The sequence below is a fragment of the Coffea arabica genome, chromosome 1c (genome assembly GCF_036785885.1).
Source record: "Coffea arabica cultivar ET-39 chromosome 1c, Coffea Arabica ET-39 HiFi, whole genome shotgun sequence".
Taxonomy (NCBI): Eukaryota; Viridiplantae; Streptophyta; class Magnoliopsida; order Gentianales; family Rubiaceae; genus Coffea; species Coffea arabica.
The window spans coordinates 6,196,798-6,206,927 of NC_092310.1; positions in this window are offsets into that span (position 1 = coordinate 6,196,798).

Genomic DNA, 10,130 nt, shown 5'->3' on the forward strand with positions numbered 1-10,130 from the left:
AATGAGAAAAATAATGAAGCCATAAATGGCTGGAAAATATGTAAATACAAAGGGCATGCTGCCCAAATTTTCGCTCAAGGACTAATTTTCTATTTGAACTTGTATATTTTCGTTTGGCAAATACTATGACCGTTTTTCCATATTAAAACACAGTCCTTCTTCAATTGAAAACTCCAAATGTTTGCTTACTCTTACCAAATAAAGAGAAGTGATTTAGGGTTTTTTTTTTGGGTACTTTGTTCTCTTTTTTACATGAATTTCATTAAGACCTTTAGTTTGTAAAATCTACTTGAATATGAGATGATTTTGAACCATATAAACGATTCCGAAACCAGTATTTCTTAGCCTATCTAGTTGGATTCCGACTTGTCTTTGGTTCAAGTGTTTTCATTGGAAAATTTTATAATCCTTTTGAGTTTGGTTTTACATTTGGTCTATGAAACCCTAATTATTTTGTCTACGGGTCTAAATGTCCTCGTTTCACTTTAAATACCTAATTGTTTATGCTAGATGAGTTGTAATATTCTGTTTCGTTAAATTTAGGTTTTCTCGGTGACTAAGGATAATATCCGAAAGGATTTTGCAAGTTGCTTTGCGTACATAGGTGAGTATTCCTTGTTTGCTATATTATTCTTGACTCCATGACTTGTGTTATTGTTTTATAACGTGTTAAGTACTTTCAATGATTTTCAAAACAAGTTTTTTGGGCGAGTGTGTACTTCATCGCACTCAACCTAAATACGTATGAACTTTTCAATGATTTAATGATTGAACGAACAATTAGTTGTGCATGAATGTAAGCCTTCTGACTGAACTGGGCCCTGCCCTTCGTTACCGATCGACTCGAGTCAGAAGTGGACTCGGTCGGGCGATATGGTGACCCTGAGTGTGAACGTCGGTATACTCGAGTATTACCTTGTAGTCCGGACAACGTCCGGATGGGTGGAGTCTGGCCAACGGCCGGGAAGGGGGTGAATGAACGAATGAAAGAACAAACGAGGGATTTTACGTACAAAAATGCATTTTCAAATGATTGGAGGAATAAGGGGAACGACAGGAGAACGAACGAACGAATAAATGGCTCCCTGTGAGCTCATATCCTTTTAATGAATGGTATTATTGCTTTATATTGTCATGTTTCTTGCATTACTTGTCATTTATGGTTAATACATGAGCTTTATTGTTTGATTATGTGTTTGGAACCTCACTGAGGTTTTAGTTCACCCCTTTAGTTTGTTTTCCTTAACAGGGGAAGGCAAGCAAGGACGAGAGCTCGGTTTAGACTAGCCTAGACTAGTTTCTGATTTTGTAATGGTTCTCGCCCTAGTGCTTGGCACGGGTTGGATATGTGCTGAACTGAGAACCTTTGTATATTCGATATTTGTACTCTCTTTTGAGATAGTAATGTACATAAGTTTTACGTTAGGTTATGGATTGTCATTATATTTATTCTTGGGATTTATTTCGATTTTAATTGAGAACTGAAGTGAGCGACTAAGTCCCGACGAGAGTTGGGCAGGCGGTCCGCCGAACCCTTTGGTTCGCCTTAGGGGGAGGTGGGGCCGTCACAATTTGCCTTCTCTTATAAATAGTAAACTTATTTGCACTAAAATTCAGCCTATTCTCATGAATGCCAAAATGAGGCTTTGTGTCATTCCTTTGAAAGAAGTTTTGTTTCTTATGCTGAAGCAACTGATCAAGATCTTCCATTCTTTTTTTAAACTTCCTTGTTCATTTTTTAGCATGTCACAGAAGTTTGTTTTTCTGTCAAGTTCAGTACATAACTCAATTTTAGTCCTATTCAGGTTTTCATTTTCATTTTTCAGTTTCTTGTTTTGTTGAAATAGGTTTGCATTGTTTTGAATCGAAAAGTTGATCTTTTGCTTTAATTCCTTGTTTCTAATATAGGATTCTTTCAAACTGTTGTGTATTCTTTCCATAAAAGAATTAATATCATCATTAGATTCATTATCACTACCAGTTTGAGAGTTACAAGTTGTTACTTCTTCATCACCAATGGCCATGAAAGCCATTTGGGCAGATTCCTCTTCTTTTTCGACTTCATCGTCTGAGTTGCAGTCATTCCAAGTAATCTGGAAGTTGTTAACTTTTGGTTTTCGTTCAAATTTTCCTTCTTTCTTTTTCTTCATTGGACACTCATTCACGTAGTGTCCAGGTTGGCCACACTCGAAGCATTTGTCAGTTTGCTTCTTGTTGAACTTTTGCTTCCCTTTGTTTCGTGAGTTGTTGAACTGATTTGAGAATGAATTGCTAGGTTCTCCTTTTCTGAATTTCTTTTTGTTGAGAATCCTCTTGAAGTTTCTTGTGATGAGTGCAATATCACTGTCATCAACTTTCATATTGTCTCCATCCAAGGAGACTGAGTTATCTTCCTCTTGCGAGGCTTTTAGAGCAATGCTTTTTCTCAGCTTTGCATCTTCTTTCTCCTGCATTTTGGACTTGAGTTTCAACTCATAATAGGTTAGAGAATTTATGAGAGATTCAATAGGCATAGTATTTAGATATCTAGTTTCTTCAATGGCAGTCACCTTACTCTCCCAATCCTTAGATAAGGCGTTCAGAATTTTTCTGTTTTTCTCACCTAGAGAGTATTTCTTTTCCAGCACTTCTAAATCTTTAATAAGATCATTGAATTGGCAATACATTTTTATCAACATTTTCATGAGATTCCATTTTAAAGGATTCATACTTAATGATCAGAATAGATTTCTTTTGTTCTCTCACATTCTCGCTCCCTTTATGGATTTCTCTAAATTTATCCCAAATCTCTTTTGCAGATCTATAGCTTTTGACTCTAATAGACTCATTTGAATCTAGAGCACTGTATAAAACATTCATGGTCTTGGCATTCAAGATGATATGGGCTCTATCATTACCAGTCAGCTCACTCCTTATTTTTGGTTTTGGTCTATTGGTAACTTCATCAACAGTAGAGGTATCATATGAGCCTTCATTGATAATAAACCATAACTCGATGTCAATAGATTGTAAGAAAATAATAATTCTTTCCTTCCAACTCACATAATTTGATCCATTGAATATTGGGGGTCTAGTGACGGATTGTCCTTCAAAGAACATGGCATTGTTGGTTGTCATTTTTATTCTAAAGTCGATTGAACTTAATCTCTAAGAGACCATGTTCTGATACCAATTGTAAGGATCGAAAACAATCTAAGAGAGGGTGAATTAGGTGGTTTAAAAAACTTGCTAAGATATAAATCACCTTTTTCAGTACTTGTTCTCTTTTTCTAAATGACCACACAATCGAGCAATAGAAGAGAAAGCGCAAGTGCTTGTGAGTAGAAGAGATGAACAGTTTATATATCAAAACAGTAAATAAAAAGGGATAGAATACCAAACCAAATGTCAAACTCCTCTTGAGTTTGGATATCACTTTATAGAGCAAGTTTCTTCAAGTTGATCAACTTACAACCAATCTTTTGTGTACAAGGGAATAATCACTTCCTCCTTACCCCAAGCCACACTTGGTCAAGCAATGAAGTTTTACAATTCTCGGATAACCCTCACAAATCTACACTATTGAAGTAGTAGACTCACACTAGAAAAGCTTATTGAAAGTTACACAACTAAGAGTACAAATCTTCTTTTTGAAGAGTATTCTCACACTTGAATCACTCTTGATTGATGTAGTCTCAATGTGCAAAATCTCTTTGAAGTGGTTGACTTTGTTCTATTTATATGGGTCCAAAAAGTTCCTCAATTAATACTTCCAACGGATAGAAAGTAGTTGAAGAGTCAACTAGCCGTTGGTAGTGTCGGACGCCCAGTAGATCAACTTCTTGCGTCCGAACGTAGGCAGTGAGTTCAAGAAATCCTCTTGAATTATATCTGACGTTCGGAACCTTCAATGTATGCGTCCGAAGGTAGGAGGTGAAACTAGAAGTTCTTCTTTAATTCTTTTCGGACATCCAATCCCCCCAAGACTTTGCGTCTGAAGTGTTGTAACTCTTGTCGAACGTCCGGTGCTTTGAGGATGTGCGTCCAATCGAGGTCAATGAGTTTAGAGAGAATGACTTAATATCTTCGGACGTCCGAGGGTGAGGTTCTTCATTCGTCCGAAGTTATACAAAGGTTGTCGGACATCCGATCCAGTCCTCTTGCGCGTCCGACAGCAGCTTCAGCATCCTTTGTGCTTTAATCTTTGAACCTGTTTTGCTCCATTTCTGAAAGAGTCTTTTTGAGAGAACATTAGCAATCATTCATTTGTTTTGTAATCATCAACAGTTACGGACTGAGATAAACACTATATATGGGATATAGGGAAAAATTTAGATTTGACTTCAATGACTTTGAGTACTCGAGTCCCAGTTGGTGCCCAAGGCAAATCAACAAGTAATTTGTTTATGTTTCTGTCTGGCTGAATAGTTTAAAACCTGATTTTTCAATCTGTGAATTGTTATATAACCTTTTTTGGCTGCACACGAACATTGGTAGGTGGGACTCTGCTATATTTGTGATAAAATACATGGAAGTATGTGATGAAATGAAAGAGAGGATCAAGATTGAGGTAAGTAGTTCACTCATTCATTAACTATGTCGAATTTTCTTGTGTGTCCATTTGATTTTTTGTTTAAATGGGATTTTTGCCTTTGGCTCGACTTAGATAATATCCAATCAAGCTAGGAGAAGCTGAGCAGCAATTGAACTATTTGTGGATGCATCCAATGAAGCTAGACAAACTTGCATTGATGAATTTGAAGGCCTTCAAGAGATATTCCGGCCATAGTGCATCCAAACTAGCTTCCTTGTGATAGTTTTCTTTTTGGTGATGAAATTGAAAGTCAAGAGCTTTGACGGGCATGAACATGTGGCAACTTTAGTGGAAGTAGGAATTTTTGTGAAGTTCAATTGGTTGGGAGTCATCTCCTACTTTTGTGAAGTTCAATTAGTTAGGAGTTATCATTAGAAGACAATGATGTGATTATCTAGTATGGGTTTGTCATGTGTTTTCCTTTTGAACCGCAAATCATTGTAAGGGGTTAATGATAGGGGTTATTAGCAATGTAGTAAGTCTAGTGATGTTTTTGAAACCCAAATTGAAATTGGACATTATGTTTTGTGACAACATTAATGTCTATATAACTGGTCATAGTAAAAAAAATTGAAAATAATTGTGACAACATTCAAATTAATTCCAATACAAGTTAGACAAAATGGAAGAATAAATGACTACAAGTAATGTGTTTTTATGTGAAAACAATTGTGAAAAGATTCAAATTAATCCTAGTATAGGTTAGATGAAATGGAAGACTATGACTACAAGTACTATGTGTTTACGTAATTAGTTATCATAATTTGTTTATTTTCATTTTCCACATGGACCACAACTACCATCTATTAAGTTTGACATACTCTAGTGACTTTGATAAGACCGAATTGGATGTCCAATGGTTGCCCACAATGGCATAAATACAAGTGCACCTGCAATCCTCATGATAAATTAAAAAAAATTACTGGACACCATTAATGTCTATATATAGCATTGTTGCGCCTAACACTCTCACACCATTCCAACTTTCATAGTGTAGCTCGAAAAAAATAATGGCCAATAGCTCTTCAAATTCAGCAACATCATTTGCAAAATATCTTGACCACTTATGCGAGTGCAAGATTGGCTTATGCCGAATTATGGTGGTGAGAAAGTCAGATGCAAATCGAGAGATGGCTTCTACCTAATGCAAATCAAGATTGGCACTACTATGTATTCCCGGGTGAAGTGGTAAGGTCAATCTATTAAGAAAAAGAGTTTATAGAAAATTAATGTTACAAAACCATCCTCCTTTTTGTCATATTGACTCAGTTTGGCTGTCTACCGCTGCCGACCATGGATAGGATGGTGTGATGAATATGTGAATGCCCTTGACACAGTGAAATCTAGTGGTCACCTTATTGCACCAACAATTGACGAATTGCATGGCCAAATTCGGGATAAGGTCATGCGAACAAGAGCTGAAATCGTGAAGATTAGGGTAATGATAAAGGAAGTAGTTGCTTCACAAACTTTGGTGAAGTATTCTATGTTTCTAGTTATATGTCTATGCCTTAATTTGTTAGCCAAGGTCTAGGATACGGAGTCCGATCATCTGTAAGACCAGCTTTTGGGTATTTTTTTGGTAGAGAAGCAAAAATTAGCTATTATCGATGTTTTTGGTTCTTTGTTTACGCTTTATGTTGTTGATCTGCTATAAGACCATTCTTTATCAGTTTTTCCTGTAATGCTTAGAAAGTATGGGATACTTTGCCTTGATTTTGATCTTTTATCTTGGGTTTGTTGTAATGCTTAAAAGGTTTGAAGTTGATTTACAAAAGAATTACCGGCCAAGCAAAAAGATAAGAATCTCAAAAGCAAGATAAGGTGCTGGCAAAGCAACCAATCAGAAGAAGATAAGGTGTCGGTAGAAAAAGCAAATGCAATTCAAATGAAAGTGTTGGCAATCAAATGAAGATGAAATTCAAATGAAGAAACCTCTATAAATAGAATTCAAACTCAGATGTAGAGGCATCGAGTGTTTTAGCCATTCCGTAAAATTCTCTAAAAGTCCTTATTTTCCTATTTTAAAAAATTTCCTCTGTACTCTCATTTCAATATTTCAATAAAATCCGAAGTTTGATTTTCATCTCAAAGGCTCAACAATTAAAAGCTTCCGCTTCAAAGGCTACTCTAATTTTCTGTAAGTTTTATTTATGCTTACTTATATTATCCTGGGTTGGTTCTGGTAGATATGGATCATCTTGTTATGAATTCCCCAATTCGTTGTTGGACTAAGATGATAACAACTCATTATAACAATTAAATCGGATAGTCAACTCCGACGGTTATAGCTAATTAAGGGTCTAATCTAATTGTCGATTCCTTGGTGCTAGCTCATAAGATGACAGTAGATTTGGATCATCTCGTTATGAATTCTCTCAATTTGTTGTTGGACTAAGATGATAATAACTCATTATAGCAATTAATCAGATGGTGAATTCCAACGACTATAACTGCTTAGGCCTATTTATACAACTGTTAATTAGGACTACTTATATGATTGTTCATGGTCAACTAAGTCGAACATAGTTGATTAAAGTTACTAATATGATCTCATATACATCAATTAATTGTAATAACTTAAAGGCGTGTAATTATGACAAAAGTTAAAGCACGCCATTTGCCAAAATGGCAGAGCACGCCTTTGAGGCATTCACAAGCTATCAGATAATGCCTGAGTTTTGATAACAAATCTTCCTCCTGACCATTGGCATGCGGGCAATTTGGAAAGATCTTAATCATCAGAAGGTCTTACTTTTCGCGCCATTGCATTTATTTGGCGCCAACAGAAGGTCTTACTGAAGATATTATTAATTCCAAGAGGTCCCACAACGAATTATTTTGCCGGTAACATACCCCTATCTCTACCGGTTAAAAAGTTTGCTTGCTTGGCTCATCTGGTCCACCACTATCTATTTGTCACCTTTACGTTGGTTTTCGACATTAGTAGAATACATTTGTTTCTTCATTTAAGAAGAAACATTGTGCTGACCAAACCAGGAATGGGAATGCTAGAGTTTCCGAATTTAGGAATGCATTGTGCTGATCAAATTGTTGGCATCTCTATTTTTTGCACTTTATTTGCAATTCTTGTCACCAGGCGTTTTGTCTAGAGTATTAAAGCTACAGTGGTCACCATTGTCCAAAAGGCAAAGGAATTGATGTAACCGTTGTACAGCCATCAAAGTTATCAAAACAAGAAAAGTATGGAGAAATTAATAACTTTTTTATAAAAGGATCATTTCATTCAATAAATGTTTACTAATAGGAGAAAATACATTAAACAAATATTACATGAATACATATAGATTTGAAATCAATCGATATAAAAAATCTAGGAAATCAATATAAATAAATATAACATTGATGCTCCCACATATTTTTGATTCTATTGAATCGTTATAATCTAATATATCCATGCATATCTTCTAATAGTCACATCTGATTAAAACTGGTTCCAAAGACAAAATTTACACCTGTCAATAATGAAGAAATTGTAGGTCTAAGAAACTAGATCTTAGATCAATGAAATCTCAAATTTCACAAAAAACTAAAACTAAAAAATTCTTACAAGAAAAAATCAAGGAGAGAATAAAACTCTCATTAGAACAATTTAAGAGAGAAAAACTCTCACTAGAACAATCTACAAGAAAAGAAACTCTCACTACAAGATCCTAATAGAGAAGAATCTCTCACTCAAAAATCATATGAGAGAATTTATTCAAATAAGAGAAATTAAAAACTAGAGAGAGTACTCCTTCCCATGGGAAAAGACTAGACTTGGTCTCAATTGAACATTGTTTGAGGCACAGGCTTGGACTAGATCATATATACCCAAGACAGAGAAAAAGAAGTCAAAATTTAGCTGTTTGTTCAAGTAGTTGGGCATTGAGTTTCTTCAAGGCATCTTTGTTGATGTGGGCTACAATTAAAGATGAAATGGCAAATTTTGAGAAGTGATTTTAAAGAAGTGCCGTAGGGGCCAAGCAGTAGTACAAGTATTAGCTGCATCGACATTCGAAACACATGCAATCAGGTGGATTGTGGAACAATGACTATGAAAAACCCACCAGAATTGGATTTTGCCATTTCCATAAGGAATATTTGTCAAATATTTCTAATTTGTCTATGTTGGTGGACTATTGGAATTAATTGAGTTCTCCCAAAACTCAGGAGGATAATACTTGGCCACTAGAAAAATTCAACTTTAGATTTTTAAATTTCAACTTTAGTTTGTGATACTTGGCCACTAGAAAAATTCTCATTCCTCGTACCAATGAATATGGGATGCCAACTCAAGTTCTGAAAAATGTAGTTAAGTGAATATGATATCATCCAATTTCCTTTATACAATTGAAATTGAAAATATTTGCATTTTTACATTGCACCTTTGGGACTTGGAGACATACAAGAGCAAATTAATTTTTGCACTTTCAATAAAACTAGAGTTAAGCCTTTGGAGATTTCAAAAACTGCATTGAATCTTTTTGACCTAACAGATGCTAATGATGTTATTTTGCGAATTCTAACAAACCCTTCGTCCTATCAATTTGTAATAAAAAATTACCTACCAATTAGGAGTAGTCGAGTAGTTGTCTAAGAAACAAAAATTTTATCAGTCATTTTACTATTGTCAACCAACCTACCATATTTAACATACGGGAAAATTAATTAAAAATGGCAAAAACTTAGAAATCCAATTAGAAGATTTGATTGCCACTAAAATCTACTTAAATCTTTGTCATTGTTATGTTATTCAAACAAGGTAATATAATTATTTATACTACATTATTCAAATAAGATAAGAGTACTTTTTCCTACGTTACGAATCACTTTGAACTAGTATTCCGCAAAAAATTCAAGTTGATGCTGAGAATTCAATCAAAACAATTGATCTTCTAATCCTAAATCTTCTATTTTACTCCTTCGATTTTTCTATCTACCAACCTATTTCCTACCTCAGTAGTTCTTTTCTAATTTTTGGTTGCTCTATGTTAATTTTGTGGAAAGCTATCATACTTAAATTACCAACACTTTGCTTTTCCAAGATTTCTTTTCAAGTAAAAATATTTTTTTGAATTCATGAACCATATCCTCTAATACAAGTGCTAACAGGAGTGGAAGTCCACAGTTTTGGTTCCTCGAAGAACTTAGCTTGCTTTGCCAATATATAAGCTGGCTTGTTACAAGTTCTCCTAACCCAAACAATATCAATAATCCTACCTAGAGACTTGTAATAAAAATCATCCAATAGAGCCCCAAGGTGTGACAAATTCCCCCTATTGCATTTAGCATCCTGATAATATTGATTCAATGATACAGTTGTTCAAAATTAGATGATTAAATAAGAGCACACGTTCAATTGCCGCCTTCAATTCGAACACGTCAAGAGAACGAAGGTCTTGAAACCTTTTGGATAATCTTGCTACAAATTTACCTTCATGATCCCTCACAATGACTCCAACTGCAAGTGCCTTCAAACGACAAAAAATCACCCCATCAAAGTTCACCTTAAAAGAGTCAGGACAAGGTACCTTCCACGAAGTCATCTCACAAA